At 47.9% G+C, this 27,397-nt stretch overlaps 1 pseudogene; it reads left to right on the top strand.

The window, feature by feature from the left end:
* Positions 1-23,330: 23,330 nt before the first annotated feature.
* Positions 23,331-25,586, top strand: LOC125611247 (annotated as a pseudogene).
* The last annotated feature ends 1,811 nt before the right edge of the window (positions 25,587-27,397 follow it).

Here is a 27,397-nt window from a genome sequence, read left to right as displayed (position 1 = left end):
TACGTGAACCTGCAGAATCATGTCGGCAAAGAATGGAGCAGACACCCTGAGATTCGTCCTGGGAGTCTGAACCCGGTTCATTTCCCAATGGCTGCCGATGGTTAATGCATGAGTGGGTGGTAACTGCCGGCAGTTAGGTCACCATCCTTTGCGTTCAAGATGACACTGACTGATACTGTCTATGTGGCAAAGATCACCAACGCATGTGCCAAGTGACCTCTTTATTTGTACAGCTTTTTCAGGGACAATTCACACAGCGTGCAATTCCCACGAGCCAGTGGTTGTTGGCATATTCACAGGGCTGTGAAACCGTCACCACAATCTCACTGGAGAGCATTTTTGTGTTCCCTGAGAGAAACTCTGTGCCAAGACTCCCTCTTCATCCCAACACCACCTACTGCCTCTCTGCCTTTGCTTCTTATGTATGTTTCATATAAATTGGATCAGATGATATATGGTCTTTGGGGACAGCTTCTTTCAGTTACCACCAGATTCATCCACGTCATAGCAGCTAGCAGAACCACATACCTCATTCATCTTCCTGGTCAAGCATTATTCTATTGTATGGATATACCACCTTTTATTTATCCATCCACAGCTTTCACTTTCTAAGAAATTGCCAGAATGCCGTCCAAAGTGTCTGCACTCTTCATATCCTGATCTGCAGGGTTCCAGTTTCTCCACATCCTTGCCAACATTTGTTACATTCTGCCTTTTTTATTATAATACATTCTATGTTTTAGAAATTATAGCTATCCAATTGGACATAAAATGGTCCCCCGTGGACTTCTTTTCCATTTTCCTAGCAGCTAAGGATGTTTGAGCATCTTCTCCTGTGATTTGGCCATTTGTCTGTCTTCTTCCGAGAAGTGTCTGCTTAAATCTTTCCCTCATATTCTGATTGAGTTGTCTTCTAATTATTTTTTTAGAGAGAGAGAGAGAGAGGGATAGAAGAGAGAGAGAGAGAGAGAGAGAGAGAGAGAGAGAGAATTTTTTAATATTTATTTTTTAGTTTTCAGTGGACACAACATCTTTATTTTATTTTATGTGGTGCTGAGGATTGAACCCAGCGCCCCGAGTTCGGCCAGGAGAGTACATTACCGCTTGAGCCACATCCCCAGACCCTGTCTTTTAATTATTAAATTGTCAGCATTCTTTATATATTCTGGATATACAATCAGATATGACATTCACAAGTATTTTCTGTAAATTGTCTTTCACTTTCTTGATGGTATAATATGCAACAATAGGGTTTTATTTCCATTTAGTAAAAAAAAAATTTTTTGTCATTTGTTTTTGGTGTCGAATCTAAGAAGCCATCGCCCTGCTCAAAGGCACAAAGATTGCCTCCTCTGTCTTCTCCAGGAATTTTTGTAATTTGAGCTCTTACATTTAGATCTTCAACCCAATCTGTGAATGGCGTAAGGCAGGAAGGAGTCCAAATTCATTCTTTTGCAAGTAGCCAGCAGATTGTCCTAGTACCATTTGTTTAAAAAAAAAAAAAAAAACTATTTGCCCTCCATTGAATTCTCTTGGAATCCCTGTCAAAAAAATTAATTGATATCATATGTTAGTTCTATTTGTAATTTTTGGAGGAGCCTCCAAAGTGTTTGCCACGATTGCTACACTGTTACAATCTCACCAGAAACAAAAAAGCATACCCTCTTCTCCACACCTTCATCAATACTTGGTATCTTTTGTTTTTTAAATAACAGAGCCGTCCTGGTTAGTGTAAGGTGATATCCCATTTCCAGGTATATATTCAAAGGAAATGAAAATCAGGATCCCAAAGAGACACCTGCCCGCCCAGGTGCGTTGACACATTCTTCTCCGTAGCCAGGACACAGAGGCCACTGGTGCACACCCGTGGGTGGATGAGGAAGAAAATGTGGCCCGTATGTACGATGGCATGTTAAAAAAGACAAAGAAGGACATCCTGTCCCTTGAGACAGCAGAGATGAACCTGGAGGACCTTCCGCTAATTAAAACAAGCCAGACACAGAAGGACAAAAGCTACAGGATTCCTCTTACATCAGGAATTTTAAATAGTCAAACTCATAGAAGCAAAGAGTAGACGAGTAGATGCCAGGAGTTGAGGTTGGGGGAAGGGGAGATGTTGATTAAAAATATATATATACAAAGCTTCAAGCTGGGCATAGTGGTGTATGCCTGTAGTCCCAGCAACTCAGGAGGCTGAGGCAGAAGGATCACAAGTTTGAGGCCAGCCTCAAAAAACTTAGCAAGGCCCTTTCTCAAAATAAAAATATTTTTAAAGAGCTGGGGGTATAGCTTAGTGGTTGAGGGCTTGCCAAACATGTACACGGGCCTGGGTTCTATCCCCAGTACTGGGGGGAGGGGAATTGCAAAGCTCCAGTCAGACAAACTGAGGAAGTCCTAGAGAGCTACGACCATACAGCGTAGGGCCTATAATTAATAATATTGTATCATATACTTTGCTAAAAGGGTAGACTCCACAGTTTGGATCTTAACTGTCCCCCACAAGTTCTGGAAACTTAAGAAGGCAAGGTCTTGTGGGAGTTCTGGTCGTCGAGGATCTGCCCTTGAAGGGGACAGTTGACCCCCGACCCTTCCTCTTCTCTCTTCATGTCCCAGATGTGAGATGAGCAGCATTACTCTGACACACTTCTGCCAGGATGTGCTTATCACATGTCTAAAAGCAATAGGGCCAATGCACCATGGACTGACACCTCCAAACTCTGAGCCCAAATAAACCTTTCGTTTTTAGAAGTTGACCTATCTCAGCTATTTGTCACAGTAATGGGAAGCTGACAAACCCATAGATCCTATGTTAAATGTTCTTATTGTAAAATAATTAACAATAATGATAAAGAGGGCAAGAAGAAATTTTTGGAGGTGACAGACACATTTAAGTTACTGACCGTGGCGATGGCTCCATGCAGGTATATTTATCTCCAAACTCATCAAGTTATATACATTAAATATGTATAGCTTTTGTACGTCAATCCTCCTTCAATAAAGTGCTTTGTAAAAAAAAGAAAAATCAATTAGCATTAAGAGTCCATCCTGGGCTGCAGTGAATCCTGCAGATCTTTCTTCTAAACTCACACTGTACGAACACTCCACTTGCCATCTGATCTTTTCTTAAGAGGCAGCTTTGTGTGGAGGATCATGCAGCCTATGACCTGGAGTAGCAGAATGTGTAACAGTACAACACTTCAGTGATTTGGAAAAATACAGTTGCCTTTCATGTGACCATGTTGCAAAGCATGCTGATTGGCACTGAAGACTCAAGATGGCTTACAGGCTGAGGGTGCAAACTGGGGGCTCAGAGCTGAATGTATACCTGCACCCCCAGATATGCTGTGTTGGGCTGGTGAATTGTCTTAACATGATTTCATCCAGGCCCAGGATGTGGCTTGGACATAGAGCACTCACCTCATCTGCATGAGGCCCTGAGTTCAATCCTTAGAACCATGAAACATACATATACACATACATATGGTTGGATAAAATATGTATGTTAAAATATATGCATTAATAAATAGAAATCTTGATTCCTGCTTTATCTTGAAAATGTAGATGTTCTATCTCCAAGAGTAGTGGTCCTTTGAAATGGGGTTGTCGTGACCCCAGCAATCCCTGGTTCTGAAGCCAGGTGCAGCCACCCATCATTCACATGTACTGTTTTTTTTTTTTTTTTTTTTTTTTTGAGGGGGCACCAGGGATTGAACTCAGGGGCACTCAACCAATGGGCCCCATCCCCAGCCCTATTTTGTAATTAATTTAGAGACAGGGTCTCACTGAGTTGCTTAGTGCCTCACTTTTGCTGAGGCTGGCTTTGAACTCATGATCCTCCTGCCTCAGCCTCCGGAGCTGCTGGGATGATAGGTGTGTGCCACTGGGCTCAGCCCCATTGTTTTTCTTATAGGTAAGAACCACTTACCCATAGCAGGGCCTCTACCAAGCGTGAGAACACCTCGTTAAGCTTGCCTCAAGGTAAAGGAAGAAGGCAGATATTTTGGCAGAGAAAAGGGCTCTACCTCTGTGATTCAGTAGGCAGAGAGAGAGAGGGGAGAGAAGATGCATCTGTCCTGTCTGGTGCCTGGCGTTCCCTGAAGGTGTCAAGTCCTCAGCCTCTGGCTCTTCCCGTGTGTTTGCAGCATCTCTTCCATCGGAGCCTATGCTCTCGAGGACCGTCTCTCACCTAGTACTCACGACCCCTGGATTCCCAGAGTGCCCTGCTGTGACATTGTGCACCAAAGTTGCCTTGCTCCATAAACAGGCTTTTCTATGCCAATAAAACCTTTTAAGATGTAACTGGGGGCTGGGGATGTGGCTCAAGTGGTAGCGCGCTCGCCTGCCATGCGTGCGGCCCGGGTTCGATCCTCAGCACCACATACCAACAAAGATGTTGTGTCCACCAAAGATTTAAAATAAATAAATAAATATACCGATTTCATTTAAAAAAAAAAAAAAAAGATGTAACTGGGACATTTGTTGAGCACTCTCTGCATGTCCAGCTCTGCTGCGGCTCCAGATGGATGTCATCCCACAGCCCCATGAAGAGGGCCCCACTATCCCCAGGAGGTAGGACCAAGGTCAGTGGGTTGCCCAAGGCTACACAGGAAAAGGTGGCACTGGATTTGAACTTGGTGGGGGAGATCCTGGCACCCCTTCTCTCAACCACGGGTCTAGATGGTGATTCTAGATCTATTTTCCTGTGGTGGGGGGGCCTCTTGGTTCACCGAGTGGGAGAAACTGAAGCACACAGGGGACCCACATCTCACCCAAATCAGATGACACTGGAGTGCCCAAAACTTCCTTAGGAGTAGATGGTCAGTGAGTCCCCTGCTCCACCCGCGTGGTCACCTGCTTCTCCTTGACACCGCCATCCTACCTCTCGCCCATCCACATCCTCAAATGTCAGGAAGAGGGGATTTGGAGATGGTATGGAGCAGCATGAGTTCGAACAAGAATCCATTCAGAAAAAGAAAAAAAATGTTTACAAGTTGCCTTTTCTCATTAAAAATTAAAAGCCCTGCTACGTCCCACAAGGAGATAAAGGGTAATTCTTGCAACTTAAATTGATTGCTATACTGAAGAGAAGAATTTTCCTAAAAAAGATGACTGTACTGTTTTAAAGCCACCAAGATGGTGAGGGACAGACACATCTTAAGAGAAGCAAAGAGGTAGCGCTCATTGGGTGTCACCCAGGGCCGCCCCCCATTATTCCCTTTATTCTTGGAATTTCTTGAAACAACTCCTGGAGGTAGGTATCGTGTTGAGGAAAGCATGGCTCAGAGAGATGAAGGGACCTACTGAAGGTCCCCAAGTCCCCTGTATCAGGTCAGTGGAGTGCTGGGGTCAGAATTAGTGTATTTCATACAGGGCAACAATTACCAAGCACCTGGCATGTGCCTGGATCTACAAGAAGCACTGGGAATATGGAGATAAGGGTTCTGTGGTTGGCTTAGGGAGGATTGGCCCAGACACGCACCCCAGGTCTGCCCCATGTCACCATAGAATCAGCCAGAAGGGCCGGCAGCCTCTGGGGGCCGGCTGTGGCCTGGGCCCTTCCCAAGGAACTCTTCCTCCCCTGCCTCCAATCTGCAGCCTCCTTCCAGTGTCCACCCCAACAGGGAAAGCCGGAGTACCAGGGAAGCTAGGGAGGTCCCCCCAAGCCACAAGGTAAAGCTGAACCCCTATATCACTTCTCACCCTAAAACAAGTTCCAAATAGATTCGAGCTAAATTTAAAAATTAAAGCCATAAAAAGACTGAGAAGAAAAAGAATTGATCATTAAAAATATATATAATTGTGGAAAAGGCAGACAGAAGACCCAGAAACCATAAAGAGAAGATGAATAGATCTAACTGCATGAAAATTAAAGCCCTGCGTAGGGCGAGGAAAAATTACAGGTCCAAACAATAAACGGGAAAAAATATCTGTAACACATTTCTTTAGTATTCAGAGAGCTCTTATAGATCTCTATGAAAAAGACAAAGCCCAAATACAAAATGTACAAAGGACACGAAAAAAAGTTCATAAAAGCAATATAAATGGCCAATAAACGCGTGGGAAAAAAATGCTCTCCTAACGCAGGCGAATGAAAATGAGCTAATTTTTCAGCACTCAGATTGGCAAAGATGAAACAGGTTGGTAATGCCCAGGGCGGGAGAGGGTGCCGAGCCGACGCTTGCATTCATTCTTAGAGAAGCACGTATTGGCGCAGCTGTTAGAAGTGTGATTTAGCAACACGGACCCGGATTCAAAGTGTGCAGAGCCCAGGGCTCATAGTCCACTACGAGAGATTCATTCTACCCATGTTAGATGCTCTGAGACACCCGTGGAAGACATTTCAGCTGAAGCAGAACTGGTAGGAGGACTGTAAGCAAAACCCAGAATATCTATCAAGAGGCAATAGGTATCCAGACTAGGAAACCTTTGTGCTCATACAGAGAGCTCAGCAAGATGTGCTGATCTATAATAACGATGATGATGGTGGTGATGATAGTATCTGGGCATCCTCCGAGGAGTCCTGAGACACTTGGGCGTCCCCTCCCCTGCCTTTGTTCAGCTCTGGTATGGGGTGAGGGCTAATTTACTAACTGAATGACCTTGGATAGGTCGCTCAATTTTTCTGTGCCTCAGTTTCCTCATCCATTTAAGGGGGACAAAACAGCGCCCACATCAAAGGATTAAATGGGATAATGTGCAGGAAATACTTGCAAGGGGTACCTAGTAAGTAAGTACCATTCAATTGCACCACTTCTGACCAATTAATACATTGAGGGTACCTAGTAGGTACCATCTAAATACTGGAATTTCAAAAATTACAATCATGAAGTAGAAGAGTGTATGGAGCATGCTCTGTAACTTTTGCACTTAAAGGAAAAAGAGAAATAACACATGCAAATATGAGTTTGCATATGCATGAATAATCTACCAAAATGTGAGAAAATGATGACATTGGAGGGGAAGAGACTGGCTGGGGACAGCCACAGGAGTGAGATTTTTCACTGTAAACCCTTTGGAATGTCAAAGCATGGCACATATTAACTGGTCAAAAGTCAACACAATTGAAAAAGTCCAAAGAAGCCTATATGTTCACACATCCTCACATGTGAGTAAAGGAAAGCTATAGAAGAAGCTATTATTAATGGTGCTGCATCAGGGAATCTCATACCACCAATTGTGGGTTTTATAGCAAAATGTTAAAGAGCTTATATGAGCCAGAAGAGAAAGAAAGAAAGGAAGGAAGGAAGAAAATGACTTCCTTTGCTCAGGGGCAGGAGGTTGGTCCTGAAGTGGACAGCTGGCCATATGGGGCAGCTGGGCAGTCAGCACCTTGAATCTGAACGTGGTCCAGGCTCCAGGCTTCAGTTCGACACAGGGTACCTCCCCCATCCATCTCCCATCGGTAACAGAATCAATATCCACTTAAAAACTTCTGCTGGCTCCCCAACTGTCTACAGGAAGAAGTCCGAACTCTGCAGCACAGCATGAAGAGTCCTCGGCAGTGTGTCCCCTACTCCCCTCCAGGGCTCTTAGGAGCAGGAGACTAGGGGGGCCCAACCTTGGGCAAGCATTTCCACCTCCCCCAATGTCACCTGAGCATCCCCATCCATAAAACAGGGATAAGCCCACCTGCTCCTTCGTGGAGGATACAGCAGACGATGTGGGTTCCAGGATTCAACTGTTTGGTATTTAATGTGACATAATAATTAATGAAAGGATGCCATCGGTGTCTCTGGCTTTCTTTCATTCCTCCTCTCTGCTCTTCAGAGATGCTCTTCCTTCTACTTCAGGGCCCCCTCCCCTTTTTTGACCTCGCAAGCAAAAGCCCTCCCCCGGCCACCGCTCTTACAGTCCCATATGGTGAACTCATTTGCCCACCGGGATTTCCACCACGTTGATGATAATTGGGTCACATGTCAATCTGCTTCCCATGGTCTGTAACATTCCCAAGGGCAAAAGCCATGTCATAGGCATCACCTCGCCCAGATGCAGGCAGAGAAGTTGCTCAGGAAACACTTTTTCTGAACAGACCCATTTGCTTACCTGCCCTCAGTGAATTGTATCATCTTCGTTGCAAGAAGGGGATTCACTAAGAAAAAGCAAACGTGCTTCCCACCATCCTAGAGCGTAGAAAAGGTGGATGCCCAGTGGCCATCTTCTGTCTGAAAGACAGCCTTTGCCCACGGGTATCCACCACGTTGAGCCATTTCTGACTCAAGCTGTGAGTACCTGCTCACCTCGGACATAACCCCCACCACAGGGACTCCACCTCCTTGTTCAGATGAAACGTGTCGGACAGGAGAACCGTTTTGCTTTTCAACCCCAGAAGCACGAAGGCCCTGGCATCAGAGAAATAGCAGCCTTGTTCTCCACCTGTCTGCAACCGGAAAATGTCAGAACAGATGTTTCTAAACTGTGGGTAAAAATAAACAAAGGAATAAACGCGGAGTCCACCCCTGAGCCCCATCCCCAGCCCTATTTTTATATTTATTTAGAGACAGGCTCCCTGGCTGGTCTCTGCAGGCCTGGCATCAGTTGCAGGCCAGTGGCAACCCTCTGAGTGAGAGGCCCGCATGGACACAGCTGTATCTGAGACAGCCTGTTGGGTGGGTGGGAGACAGAGGGGGTCCAGGACCCTTGGCGCCAGCAGATGAGTGGCCTGCAAGGAAAGCAGGCGTGGCGGCATTTGGGATCTGAGTACCTGCTGTCCAATCAAGCATGTGAGAGCACAGATTATAGGGTGAATGGGGGGACTGTTCTGGAAGATGGACATTGGAGGTACACACACAGGCAGTCAGTGGTACAGTCCGAATTCCACCCTGCTCTAAGCTCCAGTCTCAGCCCTTTCCATACCGGGCCCCTGGAACAGCAATGCACCGGGGTAGGATTTCCTCTCTGCAAGGGGAGAGTTTCCCCCGGTCGCCCAGAACTGCACCCTCTCTCCTCTGCCCAGGCGGGGAGAACCTGTTCCTAGAGAAGCCCCAGGGTCAAGCAGGGGAGGCACTGCACTGCCCCCTAGTGTTGGACAGGCTGCACACAGGTCTGCAGCTCCACAGTAGGTGTGAGGCCCTGGCCCAGCAGTCAAGATGCACAGAACCAGGTCGTGTGTGGATGTGCCTGCAAGGTCCTTGGCATGCCACAGAATGTTCAAAGCCGGTAGAATAGGATCCCAGGGCTCTCCCTCCTTTAGCAAGCACATCCATCAGCAAGCACAGCCGAGGCTCTGAGCCCAAGCACATCTGTGCTGAGATAGTGTTCCAGGGCAGCTGACACTGTCCCCACCCTTGACAGATGTAAGGCCCTCCCACCATCAGCAGGGCAGGAACTCCAAGTTTACTTGGGATGGGGGTAGAGGTGGGGGCAGGCTGGGGAAAACCAAACTTTTCCTATAATTGATGCAAGATGTTGTATTTTGGATCAGATAAAAGATTTTCTGGTCTTCCTTTGACCAAAGAGATTTTCTACAAGATGCTTTTTACAGTGCAAGTTCTTGGTGATCAGGAAAAAAAGAAAAAAATTCCAGCTAAGTCCGTGCTTTCAAGGAGAATTAGAGGTAACACCTCTTCCTTCATAAGCGATGGATCCCCTTCTCAGAAGGCCATTCTGGCTCTGTAAGTTTCCCTCTGCCTTGCCTGCCTCTGTTTCTTCCATCTGTAAAATGGAGCCAGGCAATTTACCATCTGTGAAGAGATTCAAGGAAACTCAAGGTGCTGGAAGCTTCTAAGTACCCTGGATTTGAAATTCTCACGGTGGTAGCTCCTTGCACCTTCAAAGCACTATATAGCCTTAACTAGACCTGCCTAATCACATTCCAAGGAAAGGGCTCGCATTTATTTTGCCTGAATGCGACAGAAATTTGGGGTGGTCATCTGTCAATTTTGGTGTGGTCATCCACACCCTCAGTCTTATCTGATTAGCAGTGGAGGGTGTGTGTGTGTGTGTGTGTGTGTGTGTGTGTGTGTGTGTTTAAAGGTCTAAATATGCAGTACTTGATCAAAGGACAGTCACTTTTCTGCAATATGCCAGCTACCATGTGTTTCCAGGTGAGATATTATTTCTGATAAATAGATATGGACAATAGATAATGTCTATATTAATATCACCCCAAAGTGCTCCCCTCCTGCCGCTCACCCGAGACGGGCCCGCCAGCATAGAATGAGGCAGCCCACAGATGCCAGACAAGAGACTTTTTTCCTGTGACAGTTTGAGCTCTCCTGCCACAATTAACTTTCCCCTCCCTCCCTCTCCTCCTTCATCTCAGGCAATGCGGTTCAGAAAAAGGAGGCCTGTGTTCCTCCCGCTGATGGAAGTTGATTAGCAGTCAGGTGGAGTGATGCTCAAGGGACAGCACAGCGGATTAATTAAATCACTTCTACTGGCTAAGTGGTGACACTTTGATTTATAGCAGAGCTCACTCGAGCAGACAGCGCCTTTTCTTGCATGCCGGCGGAAGAGGGGCCAAACCGGCCGGCGGTTGGAGACCAAGGGCTTCGCAAACTTTACAGACAAGCACCCTTGTCCCAAAGGCAGAGGCCCCCACTGGGATCTTGTCTCTGGGGTAGGGGGGCCCATGCGGGACAGAAACCAGAGAGGAGAGACCAAGGCAGGCCAGGTGCAGAATTCCATCATGTCCCCGTGGGAAAGCTGGTCCCACGGCTCAGCTCGGGGTTCTTTGGGTCTATGCTTTGGCTCACCTGTTGACTTAGGGCCCTTGTGACCATTCCATTAGGGCATCAGTCTCCCTGAGGAGCTCTCAGACCAGGATGCAGGGAAGTCCACTTACTCATTTTCTTTTTTAATTAACACATAGTAATTGTACATATTCGTGGGATATTTCAATAAGGCACAATGTGTCGTGATCCAATCGGGGTAATGAACATTTCCATCTCCTTAACGTTTCTTTGTATTTGGAGACTTGGAGTCTTGGAGCTCTTCATCAAATAGAATTATTAAAATAAAATAGAATTAGGAGCTGGGGTTGTGGCTCAGTGGAAGAGCGCTTGCCTAGCATGGGAGAGGCACTGGGTTCCACCCTCAGCATCACATAAAAATAAACCAATAAAATAAAGGCATTCTGTCCATCCACAACTCCAAAATTTTTTTAAAATAATAAAGTAGAATTATTAAGACAGGTTATTGTGAACTATAGACACCCCATTGTGCTACAGAACCCTGGAACCTCTTCCTCCTGGTTTGGACATCAATATCCAGCCCCCTGCCCTTCCTTCTTCTCTACTTTGAAATCTTTTCTTCAGCTTTCACATGAGAAAGAACATGCAGTGGGTATCTGTTTTTCCATGCCTGGTTGATTTCAGTTAATATAATGTCCTCCAATTCCATCCATTTTGTGGAGGAATTCCTTGTGTCAGGAACGGTGTAGATCTTGGGATTGATCTTATTTCACTCTTTGCTTGGGCCACTAAGAAGCTCACAGCCCCAGGTGCAGCCCAAACTGCAGCCCTTCACACATGCTCCTACACATAAGCTGTTTATGGATCCCATGAATAAGTCTCTCCCAATCCTGCCTTGACCTAGGAAGTGTTTGTGTGTCTGCTCTTAAATGTTTTCCAGGAAGCTGCCTCCACTAGGAACGAGGTCATGGGAGTCAAAGGTCACAACCCGAGTGGAGAGAACATTTAGCAAACTCTGGGTCTCTGATGACCTACACTGGAACAGGGAGCTTGTCAATTTCTTTTTTTCTTTTTCTTTTTGGTACTTGGGATTGAACTCAGAGACACTGGACACCAAGCCACACCCCCAACCCTTTTTTGTATCTTATTTAGAGACTTAGAGGCAGGGTCTCGCTGAGTCACCTAGGGCCTTTGCTGAGGCTGACTTTGAACTCCCAATTCTCCTGCCTCAGCCTCCTGACTGGCTGGGATTACAGGTGTGCGCCACGGAGCTTCTCAATTTGAGTCCCGTTCCCAACCTTCTGAATCAGAATAGGTCAAGACAGGGCCCAAGAATCTTCCTTTTTAACTGATTTTCCTACGTGCTTCTGGGAAGGCACCAACATTTGACAACCAGAGTCTCAGAGTGGGGGAGCCCTAAAACCAAACCTCAGCTTCCCCAACCCCAGCAGGCTCATCCTCCACCCACAGGCCTTCATTTCTCAACTGCACAATGGCTCTGGTGAGAACTGAATGAGGTGTCCCCAAGTAACTAAAATACCTAGCTGGGCGGGTCAGCCACTTTCTAGCCAATGCCAGACAACCCAGCTGTCCACAGACGGACATGGACAAACAGAGATGCAGTGTGCCACAGTACAACGGCATCCTGTCCAGCTTCAGAAGGAAGGACCATGGGGATATGAATGAACCTTGCAGCTCTTGTGTTAAGTGAAAGAAGCCAGATGCAGAATACGGAATGCTTCCACCTGCACCAGGCCCCTGCGGTAGCCAAAGACACAAGGTGGCGGGCGTGGTGGCCACCTGAGTTGGAGGGAGGGAGGGAGGGGAGAAGGTTCTGGAGACAGATGGGGGGACGGGTGCCCCACAGTGCACATGTGCTGGACATCCCTGCACGGGACACCTAGAAACGGTAGGAGTGGTGAATATGATGTATAGTTTGCCCCAGTACAAAAAATAAAAATAAGTACTATTGTTATTGACAAGGAACCCCGCCCCCCAAATTATTTTCAGGCATCTCATTCCTCACCTCGTCCCTTCAAATCTTCTGCAACCATTGGAGCCACAAAGGGTCTGGTTGAGGGACAGAAGCGGGGGCCACGGGGACTGGGAGAGGCAGAACAGCGCCCAGCCCAGGTGGGGCGTCCTTCTTCCCTGGGGGCCTGCAAAGTCCCGCAGACCCTGAGTCCCCTGCAAGAAGGCTGCAGAGGCATCAAATATTAAAAGGGAGAGGGACCAGCCTGGTTTTCCATATCAATGAATCCACTTACATATAGGGAGATGGCTTTTAAAATTCAAATATAATTATTTTTTTTAAAGGCACCCGTGAGCGGCTGCCCTCCGACAGTGACACTTCGGGCCCTTGTCACGTTCTGCTGAGGTGCCTGTTGGCAGACGGCCTGCAGCACTTTGGAACGTGCCCTCCAGGTCCCCAGTGAGAACTGATCAAAGCCCTGGCAGCGGCCTTGAGGGCTGGGGGCTGCGCTCTGGGAGGGGTGGGGCCGGGCCATTGTCCCCCTTGGTGGGAACAGCTGCCCGCCGGGCAGGAGCTGAGATTCTCCTGTGCACACGGACTGCTCCGTTCAGAGGCCGGCTTCAGCACTCCAGGGGCCTCCACCTGGGGTTTTGGCAGAGGGATCTGCCTGGCTGCCCTCTCAGTCCTTTTTGAGAATGTCTCCTGGACGCGGAGGGGGAGGAGTGGCGCCTGCCAATCTCAGTACAGTCCCACTGCTAATCGGCCCACAGAAAATGCTCCAAAGGCCCAAGGTTACCTGGGCGGACCTGGGAGCCAGGCTCCTGGGTCCTAAGTATGTGCCCTGGGGTGGGGGCGCGGCAGTTCTTATAAATGACAATTCACCCCCCTCATTGGTCCTCATTGTATTCTGCCCCGGATGGGTGGGTTGGGTCCTGCAGTGGAGCACTGGGAGTGGGAGGGCCCCGGGGAGCCCCCATGGACCCTTGGGACCCCTGGATCCATGGGCCTGGAGCCAAACTGTCCCAGGGCTGGAGGTGTGGGCTGTGCTCCATCTGGCCTGACCTGATCCTCCCTGTGCAGCCCACTTCAAAGGAAGGGGAAACTGAGGCTCAGGAGGTGAACACCACCCATGTGTCCTAGTGTCCAGTCAGGGGCAGGCCCAGGACACCCAGAGGGTTTGTCCCACTCCGAGGCCTGTGTGTTTTGTTGGTTGTCTGTTTTTCTTGCACCCAGAGGAACAGGTTTCTGTTTCTAGGGGGGGACATATTCTGCCCCCCAATGCCAGCCTTGCCAAGGTCTGGACCTTGCCCTCTGCCCCTTGGCAGCTAAAAGGCCCCCCTGGCCTCCACCTCTAGAGGCGAAGGGAGGGCGGGAGAAGGGGAAGGGTTTTAACATGAATATATGCATGTGTCTCTCCCGCTAATCACCGGAATGCATTTCAGGAGAGGTGAGCAGAGGGATTAGCGGCAGGACTCCCATTAATGTTAACTTTATTTCAGTAATGAGGTGCCAAGGCATGGAACAATCGCTGTGGCTAATACAGCGTAATCACAGTGATGAGATCCGCATGCTGGGAGGGGAGGGGGAGGAGAGCCCCGAGGGGGTGCAGCTAGCCCTGGAGCTGGATGACACAGAGGAGGCAGCAGAAATGGGGGACAGGAAAAGCAGGTGAACCCTGGCAGGGCTGAGCTCCAGCAAGAGGAAGGGGTCCATGGGTCCCCTGAGAGAGGGCACTCAGAGTGGCCAGACCCGGACAGGGACTCTGCCAATGCACCTTATTCCTCACGGCAAAACCAAGAGCTGGGAGTTATTCCATTGTACAGAGGGGCAAACCGAGTCAGAGAACCTAAGTAACTGCCCAAAGATGCACAGCTAGTGGAAGAACCTCAGTTGGAAGTTGGGTTTCTCCTGATCGCTACCTTTGACAGCATTCCACTCTCCCCGTAAACTCGTAGAAAGATGGCAAGCAAGCAAACCAACAAAAAGTAGGATTAAGTGGCTGTGCATGGCAGGGCCACCAAGCCACTGTGCGCCACAAGATTCGGATGCCTAGAATCAGCAAAATGTGCTCTGCAGGACAGTCCTGCCCCGAATCCATGCTGCTATTGCCCCACTCCTTGTGCAGAAAAACCAAGCTCACACACCCAGCACATCGGCTGAGCGCCTACTAGATACGAAGCCTGGAGATACAGCAAGGGACAAATCTGAGTCTCTGCCACTACACAAGCTGCCTTCCAGTGGGAAAGACAAAGGGGAAGAGTAAGAGACACAGCAGGAGGGCAGCGTGTCCCAACCCAAGCCCCTGGGGACATTTGGCAATGTCTGGAGACCTTGTTGCACTGAGGGAGGGGGTGCTGCTGACATCTGCCAAGCAGGGGACATGAATGCTGTTCTGACAGCCCACAATGCATAGGACAGGTTCCCCCCGCCCCAACACACACACACAAGGAATCACCCGGCCCCAGATGTCATCAACGGCAGGAGAAGCCAGCACTGTCCTCTTCAAGGCAGGCGCGGGGAAGGGCTCTGGGGAGCAGAGACCCAGGAATGGAGGACATCTGTGGGCGGAGGGTGGGGGGCCGTAGGGGCAGAGGTGAGGCTGGAAGGAGAGCAGAAGCTGGCTGATAAGGAGTGATTCTGTTCAGAACATGTCCACAGGGCTCTGGTCTTTGGGGTTTTGAATGGATGGAGACAGAGAAGAGTCAAGAGGGACCCTGGGAGCTGACTTTCTCCTGGACCCCTGGTCCAAATGTGTCCCTGAGCAAAAGTGATCCTAAGGCTCCCCCTAACCCTAACCTGGCGATTCTCAACTAGGGGTGATTGTGCCCCTCCCCCCCTTGGCAATGCCTGGGGACTTTTCTGATTGTCACAACTGGACATAAGGGCTGCTCCTGGCATCTGGTGGGTGGGGGCCAGGGTGCTGCTCCAGACCCTGGGGTGCACAGAGAAGTAGCCAAATCACCTAGCCCCAAATGTCAGCTTGGGATTCCTGCTCTAGTCCCATTCCTAACCCCTGCCACCCCCTCTCACAACAGGCCCAGCCCTGACAATTTAGCAGGGACTTCATGGAGGCTGGAGATTCCCAGTGGATGCATCTTGGTGGCTCTAGTCTGTATTAACTACATCTCACTCGCTCTGACAGTGACGCCGATCAGCTGCTGCTGTCCCCGCTGCCACCCCGTGAAACAAGAGTGTTGGAGAGGAAATTCATTATCCAGCTGTTAGGAGACACGAGGCTTGCCGACACCGCTCCCCGACTCGGGTACCTGGGAGCAGCCCTGGTATGATTGAGTGGCTGCCAGCCCCCTTCTCCCTGTGACCTTGACATACCAGAGCAGGGCTTCCCATGCACAGGCTGAGAATCCAGCCGCCAGTGTTAGCCACAATGAATGTGTGGATTCATTTGTTTCATTGCTACCAGGTACACACGCGTGTGTGCGCCCCCCCACACACACACACACACTGACAACCACTACCTCTGCTTGTGGGGCTTAACATTCCAGGTGCTAGGCACACAGGTGGGACAGAAGGAAGAGAATGTGACATTCAATGCAGAGATCCCTTTTTTTTTTTCTGTTACATTGGCTTAAAAACTGATTTTTCATCTGCAGGTTTTTCTTGCACACTTGGACCTTCAGCAAAGAAATATCACACTTCCAGGTGGGATCTTTAAGGAAAGCTCATTAGGACTCTTGGCACTTGTAACACGCAACATTTTACAATTTTCTACAAAGCAATTTGCCAACATGAACTAATTAAAACACCCAGCCTTCCATTTGAGGACAGTGGGGAAAGAGCCGAATCGTCATTTCCGGGCATCTGGCACAGGGTGAAAAATCCAATTCTTGCTGCTTCTACTTGGTCAACCCCTGGCTCTTTGTAGTTTTTAGCAACCTGCCTGGGAGCATTTGGAAAAAGACTCTGACCTTTTTAGCACTTAAGATCTAAAATAAGGAACAACATGGGAAAAGAGCCCCAGCAATTAAGGCTAGCCCACTAAGCTGGGGATTGGCAACCCACAGCCTGAGTGCTGAATCTGGCCCTCAGCCTGTCTGTGTAAATAAAGTTTTATTGGCACACTGCCATGCCCATTTGTTGACATGTTGTCCTGGTTGCAAACCTGAAAGGAATTGACTGTTTGCCCCCTTGCAGGGCAAGTTTGCTGACCTCTGCACTAAGCTGTCTCTGCATCTGCCTGACAGGGAGGTGTTGCACTGTGACTTGTTGATGCTGTTGGCAGAAGGTAAGAGAGGACTTCTTTGAAGTCCTGCCATGCCTAATGCTGCACATCTCATAGGAGAGGCCATGAGGCAGAGTAGAAAAGGTAGGGGCTGGGTCTGAGTCCTTCAAGCCCCCCCTGCCTCCCCCCGCCTCCCCCCACCCCGCCCCACAGAAGAAGACTGACCCTGTTTTCTGGCATCCCTGTATTAGAAGGAATCCCCATTCCTGGTTCTTGAACTCTCTCTTTCTCCTGTAGTTTGATTACGTTATTAGCACTAGACCCCAAATGAAGGCCTCCAATAAGTGTCTCTGATCAGTAGGAAGTTATCCGAGGAAAAGGAATCTGAATTTACTCACTCAGTGAAAGCACAAGAATTTGGCTTTGTCAAAACTCAGAATCCAGGCACGGTGGTGCACACCTGTCATCCCAGCAGCTCAAGAGGCTGAGGCAGGAGGATCGTGAGTCCAAAGCCAGCCTCAGCAACTTAGTGAGGCCCTAAATAATTCAGCGATATCCTGTCTCTAAATAAAATACAAAAAAGTGCTGGGATGTGACTCAGTGATTGAATACCCCTCGGTTCAATCCCTATACAAAAAAAAAAAAAAAAAAAAAGCCTCAATAAAATATTTCTCCCTACTTATTTCATTTTTGTTAGAATTACATGTTGTACCCTATCCTTCAGCTTATCCAAAATATTTGTCTCTCATGGCTCCCACCCACTCAATCCACCCAATCCACAGACTCCATGTTGAGGAATGGAGTCCCCTCTTTTGAGCACTAGCCACTGGTGCTCAATGAAAGCCAAGCCTTGGTTCTTGGTCGATGAGTTCCTGACCACCTGGATGCCTAGACTTAAGCAGAAGAGGTCAGAGGTCAGAGTTCAGGGATGAACCAATTTCATCTGGTTCTGAGGTGTCTGAAGGCAAGACTGATGGGACTTGTCTGCTTGGGGGACAGCAGAGACATTTCTACACATCCATTCACATTTCTTCCAGCTTCCTAAGTACATCCTGATTTTCCTTTAATGTACCGTTTATGTGGAATAGTTCAGGGTCCCTGTTCATACAGGACAAATTGCTTTCAGGGGTCAAGAAAAACTTCTAGAGGCCACTCTCCTTGCAATCAGGCTACTCTGCCAAAGAGCTCCAGAGGAGCAGGAGTTGGGAGAAGGCAGGCTGGGGCTGAGGCAGAGGAGGCAGCCTTCCTGCAGAGGCCGGGCACACTCTGTGGATGGGCAAGAGGAATGCCTGGGTCCCACAGGCTCACACCAACCACCATCTGCAGTCAGGACCCGGCAGTGTTGCTCAGAGGGTCCCAAGTTGAACTCCTAACTTACAAGGGGCATCTAAATGGGGGAGCTTCAGACGCCTCCGGCAGGTAAGGATTCCTTAATCCACAAAAAGCCTGTACGAAGGATATTCTCACGCTTAGTTTACAAATACAGAATCAAAGCTTCTGAGCAATTTAGCACACCCAGGCCAACCTGGCTGAGCCCTGCTCTCTCCACTCAACACATAGACCAACCCTTCGCAAAGCTGCACTGTGCAGATCTTAAACAGGTTCATTGAGATGAAATCGACATACTATAAGATTCAGACTGGTTTATGTATTCTTCATATACCTTCTTAGTATCTCAAGGTGCACAACCATCCTCACAGTCAGCTTTACAACTGGAATTATACAACATGTGACCAGGCACAGCTTGGCTTCCTGTCCATGACCTAGCAGGATATTTTCAAGGATCATCCATCCATGTTGCAGCCTGTGTCTGCACTTCATTCCTTTTTTACGGCCAACTAATATTCCATTATGTGGTTAGACCACATTCTGTTTGCTCATTCATCAGTTGATGGGCACTTGGGCAGTTTCTACTTTTTGGCTACTGTGACTAGTGTTGCCATGAGCATTCAGGTCCAAGATTTCTATATGCTTTTTAATATCATATTTCATCCCTTTTATTAAAGACCAAAAGAAAAGTTATGCACACATGCTTCTCATTGAATAATATTACAAATATTTATTGAAATGGTGAAGACAGGAGGAGCAGATGAGGGTGGTGGGCAAAAAGTGAGGACTTTTGGGACAGGACATAAAAATGATCATTTTTGGTCATTCAATCCTTGTTAAAATACCTCCAAAGTATAACATGCTACACTAGGTACTAGTCATTTCAGACATGAATAGACTGTCATTCATTAAAAAATAAACTTGTTGCCCATGTCAATCATTTCTCTCTTCAGGACCTCATCCTCCTCATCAGGAAAGTGGGGACTGTGCACTGGGAAGGTTGGGAAAAGCCATGGTTACAAGACGCTGGAGTGCATTCTGGATTCTACCAAACCAGACATGCAGCAAATAGAATCATGATAACATGCAGTTATGATTCAATATATAAGCTGTACCCACTGTCCTGCTGTCACCAGAGACAAAGTACTGCTTCCAACTCAGTGATGAAACTTTTCAAGTACCGAGAGTTATTCATGGAGCAAGAAGTACATTAAGTGTCCTCCCCTTACAGAAAACAGATTGCTTCACAAGTAGCTTAATTTTTAGGGGTGTGAGGTAGCAGGAATTGAACTCAGGGGCACCTGACCACTGAGCCACATCCCCAGCCCTATTTAGTGTTTCATTTAGAGACAGGATCCCACTGAGTTGCTTAGTGCCTCGCCATTGCTGAGGCTGGCTTTGAACTCGCGATCCTCCTGCCTCAGCCTCCCGAGCCGCTGGGATTACAGGCATGTGCCACCCGACCCGGCTACAAGTGCCTAATCGAGCAATGGTCCACTTACGGCACTTCCTTTCCAAGGAATACTCTCATTCATTGAAAACCAAGCAGTTTTGTTAAACTTAGAAAATTAAGGGTCATATTTTTCTCTCATATGTGGAAGCTAGAGAGGAAAACAAGAAAGTGGGGAGGGGGGACGTCTCATAAAAATTGGAGGGAGGCCAACAGGGAGGAGGAAAGGGACCAAGAGAAGGAGAGGGAAAGGGAAGTAGGGGTCCCAACACTGACCAAATTATGTCGTCCTATCATGCGCATGCACAAACAGGTACAAGGAATCCCAACATTATATAATGCACCAATCAAAAATGGGAAAATTCAAGTGGTATTAGATCTGACACACACAAAAAAACAAGCAACAAGAGAAATATCAGGCAGGTTAAACTTCATCAAAATTAAACTTTCATGCTTCCCAGAACCCTGCCCCAAAAGTGAAAAGACAACTCATAGAAAGAAAGAAAATGTTTACAAATAGGGTCCAGGACGCATAGAGAACTCTAATAACTGCAAAATGAAAAGAAAAGTAAATAATTTAAAATAGGCCAAGGATTTAAATAGATCTTTCCAAAAAATATATACAAATGGCCAACAAGCATGAGAAAAGAGATTAAAAATAATTAGCCATCAAAGATATGCAATTCAAAACCACTCTGTTCACATTTATATTCATATGTATATTTCATATGGCTTCATACATATATTCATACATGAAGATATATATAGCTCTTCTTCAGTTTCATACTTTGGGGGCTGAACTAGAATGTTCTGGAATGGGAAACCATCTGATGGAGGGACCAGGGGTTACCTCCCCTGCTCAGGTGAGGATACAGGATTCTACTCCCCTCATAAGGTAGAGGGCATGGGGATCTATGCCCCTCACGGAGTAAAGGACAGCGGGGACCGACTCCCATCACTGTGCCCTCTCCTAGACGAGGGGAGTACATCCCCCCACCTCTGCCATGTGAGAGGTGAAGGTCCACGTCCCTCACCCTCTGACAGTATCAGACCTCACGCCTCCACCTGGTGAGGGGAGGAGAAGGAGCATCCTCCACCTGAGCAGGGGGTTAATCCCTGTACCCTCCATGTGATCAGTTCCTATTTCAGAACACGCCAGGTCAACCCCCGGAGTGTGAAACTGGAGATGTTATTGGTGACTGTACCCTCCCCTCAATGGGGAAGTAGACCTCCACTCACTCCAGCAAGTGACGGGGGTAGTTCCCCTTGGGGGTAATATGTTCCCATGACCTTCATGACCTGAGGGGCAAAGGTCCCCATGCCCTCCACCTGGTGAGGGGTGTAGAACCACATGTCATCCACCTGATCACAGGAGCCCATCTCGGTACACTCCTGATGGTGATTTGCCCTTCCAGATTATTCCAGTTCTGCCCTCACAGTATGAACTGGAGAAGAATTAATCATACGCAATATGTATGAATGTGTGGATGAATGTGAACATGTTTATACACAAGAATATGTACATTAGTGTAAATATGAACATGAATATGTGAATACGTATATGAACATGAATGTGAGTACATACAAATAGGAATATGTATATTAACATGTACATAAATACTGATACAAATATAAACAAGTATGTGAACATAAACATGAATATCAATATAAATATGTGCATGAATATGGGTATGTACATGTACTTGTACATGAATATAAATATGTACATGTACATGACTGTGAAATGAATGAGTACATGCACATGGATATGAAATGACTAGGCAAACATACGTGAAAATGTACATATGAATATGAATGTACACATGAATGTGTGTATGAATATTAATGAATTTGAATATGTGACTTTGTACATGAACATGAATATGAATATTATATGTATGTGATTATTATATGAATTTACAGATGAACATGTATATGAATATGTATGTGAATATGTAAGAGGTAGGTATAAATACACACACACACACATATGTATATGAATTAGATCCTATGCCCTCTGCTCACATGGGGAATGGATCACCGTGTCCTCTGCCACATGAGGTGAGTAGATCTCTGCACCCTCCACACCTTGAAGGCTTTGGCCACCTTCAGGGGAATAGGTCCCCATGCTCTCCACCAGGTGAGTGGATTAGAATCATGTATCCTTGACCTGAACGGGGAACTTAATCCCTATACCCTCCATCTGATGAGATCCCACTCCAGAATATTTCAGTTCAACCCCTGAAGTATGAAAGTGTAGAAGACAGATATATTATATATGGATATTTTTGTGAACATATGTGAGAATATATGTATGAATCTAAGTTTGACTATATATGTAAGTACATAGTTCCAGTGCCTTCCCCCCAGTATCAGAAACGTATCACCAGGCGCTGCTGGATGCGGGGAGCACAGCGTGATGCCCTCCATGCAATGGGAGTATGTCCCTGAGTTCTTCATGCTCTCAGGAGATTAGATCCCCTGCCTTCCACTGATGAGGGGAGTAGAATCATTTATCATCCACCTGATCATGTGAGATAATTTCTGTACCATCCATTTGATGAGATCCAGAACATCCCAGTTCAACCCCTGAAATACAAAACTGGAGAAAACTTTATATATGAGAATATATGATTAAATATATATGAATTTATATGCATACATATATGAATATGAGTATAGAAATGAGTGTATATGATACATGTATGAATATAAGAATATATGTAAGTATAATACTAAACATACGAATGTATATATTAATATACAAGTGGATACATGAATGAACACATAAAGGAACACATATATGAACACACATATAGATACGTGTGTGAAATTAGATAGCAGTACCCTCGCTCAGTATGGGAAGGGACCGCCTTGCCCTCCACTAGATGAGAGGCACAGCTCTGCATGTCCTCCACCCCATGAGGGGAGCCGGTCCCCAACAGGGGAGTCCATCCCCATGCCCTCCACATGGTGAGGGGAATAGAACCATGTGTTCTCCTTTGGATGAGGAGAGTCAGTCCCTGTGCCCTTGATCTAATGAGTTACGATTCCAGCACATTCCAGTTCAACCCCCAAAATAAGAAACTAAAGACCATTACATAAATATATATATATATATATATATATATGAATACATATATATAAACAAGAATATATGATGCCTATATGAATATCTATGTGAATCTATACAGATGAACACATATGAATATATAGGAATATATAGACATATAAATATATATTACTATATATGCCTATATAGGATTCCCATATATTCATATATGCCTATATATACCTGTATAGAGTTATATAGGCATGTATTATATGAATATGAACATGAATATGTATGAATATGTATTCATTATATGCACATACATATATTCCTAAATATTCATGTGTGCATATAGATTTTTACATATATTTTTATGTATTCCTATATATATTCGTATGTATGAACATATATATTCATTCCTATATATTTATTTGTTTATATGCATATATTCCAATTATATATTAATTTATGTATATGACTATATGTATGTATGATTATATTATTATGTAATTAATATTATACATATGCATGTGTGTACATATATTCACCTATATATTAATTTATATACATTAATACATATGCATATATATGTGAATATATGTAAATATATTAATAGGTTATGAACATACATATATTAACACACATATGAATACATGTATAAATGAATATGTATATCACTTATCTATAGATTCATCTCCTTAGATTCTGACTTCTCCAGTTTGGTATTTCTGGGGTTGAACTGGCATGTTCTGGAATGGAAACTCATCAGATGGAGGGTCCAGGGATTCAATCCTCTGATCAGGTCAAGGATACATCTTTCTCTTCCCCTCACAGGTGGAGGACATGAGGCTCTGCTGCCTTCAGGGGGTGAAAGACAGGTGGGTCTATTCCCCCCACGTGGACCTACACCTGTCACACAGATGAACGGGGGTAGCTCTTCACCTCCTCTAGCTGTGGACAAGGTGATCCTTTCCCCATTCTGAGTGGAAGGCACTGGATGTAATTCCTATATCTATTCCTATATCTATTTCTCTATATATTCTTATACATATATTCTTCTGTGGCTTGGGAGGCTGAGGCAGGAGGGTCGCGTGATTAAAGCCAGCCTCAGTAACTTCTAGAGGTCTTAAGCAACTCAGCGAGATCTGGGGATGTGGCTGACGGGTCAATAGCCCCTGGGTTCAATCCCCGGTTCCCCCTAAAAGGGGGCGGGGGCATGGTAAGTGGCTGTCAGTAGGGAGCTGGAGCTGCAGAGTCACCAAGCAGGGTGCCTGGGCTGGAGCCCTCCCTTCCTTCGGAACCGCGCTCCCGACCGCAATGATGGCAGCGATTCCGGCTTTTCTCAGGCCGGGCGAGCGTATTCTCAGGTCTGGAAGATCATGGCAGGGACAGTAGCCAGGACAACGAGGAGGAAGGGTTGGGAGCAGCTATGACAAGGCAGTGGTACCGCAGAGGAGACCTCTGGGGAGTGGGCACAGGCTCACCCCCTTGCCTGGAGACAGGGAGGAGGAGGCAGCTCTGATGAGGACATCGGGAGGATCAGTGGGCATCGTGCCTCTGGAGTGGTACCAGGACTTCCGCCCGTGGGCTGTGACCTGCACGGCAGGCATATCCACGAGCCCCTGTGGACCAGGGACAGGCTGGACCAGTTTCTGGATAAGTTGGACGGTCTTGATTTCTGGGCACAATGAAGGACAGGACACGGGCACGGTGAGGCTGCTGATGAGCAGGTGATCCCGGTGCAGTGGCTACAGCCAGGTCATGAGCTTCCACTCTTACAAGCCGGCTGTGGACTTCTTCGGGGGGACATCATGATCCACTGGGTGACCAACTGCCCTGCTGACTAACAGCTTCTGTCCTGTCTCTGGTGGAGAAGGAAAGGTGCCTCACATCACACATGCCATCAGATGAGTTGGATTCAGCCTCGCTGTCCGGAGACCCCACCCCCAGATTCTAGGACTTGTGGGTGGCAGAGGGCCCCGACGCTGCAATGCTGTGCTGGGGTGCCACAAGATGCATGTGCGCCCGCCCAAGCTGGCCCTGTCTGGCCACGCCGAGTCATGCAGTCCCCCTCCCAGATGCCTGCCCAGCGAGGAGGAGTGCTTGCCTGGACCAGCAGGAATCGGAGAGAGAATGCTCAATTTCCTGCCCCGGAAGCTCCGGAGCTGGTGGGCCACTCCTGGGCACCGCCACTTTATCCAGAAGCGTTTTGAGCACTGAATAAGGATGAACGAGATCCTGAAGACCTCGTCCCCTGTCTCAGCTGAGACCTGCAGCCTTTCCCCAGGGACCCGGCCCTGGTCTACAGGGGCCACTGCGACCTTGTCTGCTGCCTCAGTGTCTTCCCAGGGGGCTGGTGGCTGGTTTCCAGCTCAGATGGATCAGGGTGGCTCTGGAAGGTGCCAATGCCTGCTGCATGAAACTGTGTTGTGGGGGTGGGGTGAGGAGTGACGCCTGGAACCCTCCCCCAGCCCGGGGGCTGTGGGGTAAAAGATGTGGTGCTGCTGGTGAATCCATCTTGGGGGTCCGACTGCTGAGCCAGGGACAGGTGCAGCAGCTGCTTCTACCCGACCCAGCCCCTCCTGCACAAGGAGCTCACCAAAAAGCTGATGCCCAACTGTGAGTGTGTGTCCAGCCTGGCTGTGCACCCTGCAGGTGACAACATCATCTATGGCAGCTATGACAGCAAGCTGGTGAGGTTTGGCCTGGACCTTTCCATATAAAATGTCGAGGCATCACAGGCTCTGAAGGGGCAGGAGCCCGCCTGAGACCTGGGTGTGCTGGATGTGGTCACCCATGCAGCGTGGGTCTTCTCAGAGGCTGACGACACTGCCCGCCTCTTCACCTAGGCTGCTGCCCTGCTGCCGGATGGGGGACCTTCTCAATAGAGGCTTTCCTCCCTGTGAAAAACAAGCCAACAGACACACTCCCCGGTTCTGGAAGGCACTGACTACAATCCTAGGCCTAGGTCCCTGTGCATGGTTCTGTTTACACCCTTCACAGATGGGCACGTGGACCCAGAAGAGGCACAGAAGCCAGGAGAAACCCAGCAGCACAACTTGGTGCTTCCCAGAGTGCTGCCCTCAGGGTTTGTACAGCGACTCTGAACTCAGCGCCATTGAGGGCTGTGCCAGGGAGCCAGGGATGCCATAGGACACCATGGACAGGTTCTTCCAACCAGACACTTATTTTGGTACAGCTCGAGTCCAAGACCAAGATGTGGGCAGGGTTGATTTACCCCCTGGGCTTGCAGGTGGTCATGTTTTGGCTGTGTCCACATGGTCGTCCCTCTGTGCACATTGCTGGTGATAATTAGTCTTCTTCCAGGGACACCAGTTATATGTGATTGAGGCCCACCCTAATGGCCTCCTTCTTACTTAATCACCTCTTTAGAGACATAGTTTCCAAACACATGCACATTCTGAAGTACTAGGGGTTCAGACTTCAAGGTGAGAATTTTGGGGGGACACAATTCAGCTCCTAAGGACTATGCTCAGAGGCAAAAAAAGGACACTCAGATACAGCTTTCTCGCCAGGGCCATCCTAAAGTGTTCAAATCCTGCTGCACACATCCCTCCTAAGCCCTCCTGCAGGGACAACAGCAAGCAGGCACTACACTTCGCTTAAATAAAGGATGACCTGATCCCAGGGCCAGCAGCAGATTTCATGGCAAATGCCACAACCATCGTCCTCCATGGACCCCACCCTAACTACACGGCAGGGGTTAGGAGTGTTCAAATGTCTACCCTGGTTTAAGCCAGGAGGACCCCCTGTGTGCCTCTGCCTCTGTCTCTGAGCTTGTTTCTTTAAAGGGGGGGGGGGTTAAGATCTACCTATCACATAAGAATTTGATTAGGTCATGTTTTGGGGTGTGCTAGGGGTTAAACCCAGGGCTTTGTGCGCTTGAGGCAAGTGTCCACCTCTGAGCCACGCACTCAGCCCACTTGTTGGGGCTATTCAACAAGCAGACTTTTTAGCAGTCCCTGCTTGCGGGGCCAGCCACACTGGGGTGGCCGTTTGCACGGGGCTCCTTCATCCGATGGAGCAGCCTTAAGCAGAAGCGAACCTGAGCATCGGTGTCCTCCTCCATCCCATGAAGAGAGAAGCACGTGCCTGGGAGAGGGTGGCATAGCGGTGCTGCACCTGCACATGCGCATAGCAGTGCCTGGGGAGGGGCTCTAGGGCCACTTTACTTCTACTGGATTGGGACAGCCCCAAAGCCTCACCTACTTTGTGTCTTGGTGGATGGCGGCAGAGGAAAGGGGTGGCCGGGGGTGGCCGGGGCACTCCTGGAGCACCAGAACAGGCCTCTGTTTTCTCCACGGGCTCCCTTCTTCAGTCCCTGTCCTCACGCTGCCAGGCCCCAGGAAAGGGTCCTGATCTGTCACCGCACCAGATGGTTCTCCATCTATAGAAATAGCTTCATTGTCTTCAGGAAAGGGAGCTCCATGCAGCACAAGGCCCCAGCTTCCACACAGGATCACGGAGAGGATGGAAAACCTATGGAATTGGTGCCACCAAGTGGCACAGAGAGCAATTGTTGGTGTGTGCGGCACCGGAGGCGCTGCGCCTCCTGGCCCCTTTCCATCTCTCCATGCCTCTCCCCCGGCTTCCTTGAAATAGCACCCACAAGTGTCGTTCACGCTGTTGTCCTTCAGCTCCGGACAGGCTGCAGTGAGAGCGCGCTTTGAGATCAGGGCGGACTGGCTCCTAGTCCTTCCCAGTGCTAAATCAGGTCAACGAGCTTATTTGTGTCAAATAAATTAGCCCGACCAACTGCTAA

The sequence above is a fragment of the Marmota marmota genome, unplaced genomic scaffold (assembly GCF_001458135.2).
Source record: "Marmota marmota marmota unplaced genomic scaffold, marMar, whole genome shotgun sequence".
NCBI classification, from domain to species: Eukaryota; Metazoa; Chordata; class Mammalia; order Rodentia; family Sciuridae; genus Marmota; species Marmota marmota.
The sequence above is the reverse complement of the archived record's forward strand: the minus strand, read 5'-3'. Positions and strand labels throughout refer to the sequence as shown.